Source organism: Macrobrachium nipponense, chromosome 18, assembly GCF_015104395.2.
Source record: "Macrobrachium nipponense isolate FS-2020 chromosome 18, ASM1510439v2, whole genome shotgun sequence".
NCBI lineage: Eukaryota > Metazoa > Arthropoda > Malacostraca > Decapoda > Palaemonidae > Macrobrachium > Macrobrachium nipponense.
In genome coordinates, this window is record NC_087211.1 from 69501113 (window position 1) to 69501567 (window position 455).

Sequence of the window (455 nt, forward strand, 5' to 3'; positions counted from 1 at the left end):
CACACACACACACACACACACACACACATATATATATATATATATTATATAGATATATATATATATATATGTTTTTCTATGAACATATATCTAATATACACTATACATGAGTATATATATATATATATATATATATATATATATATATATACTATATATATATATACATATTCATATATACATATATGTATATGTATATATATATATATATATATCTATATATATATATGTGTGTGTGTGTGTGTGTGTGTGTGTGTTGTGTGTGTGTGTGTGTGTGTGTGTGTGTGTGTAAAGCATTTGATAACGTATAAAAAGAATGTATATGTAATAAATCTTCAAAGTAACACCCATTAGTCATATCTCTTCGCAAGATACAACAGAAAGGTTAATCTAGGTTCCTTGATTGAGTTCGACCAGCTGTCATTCCAGATTAATGTCTTTTCCCTGTCACCTGT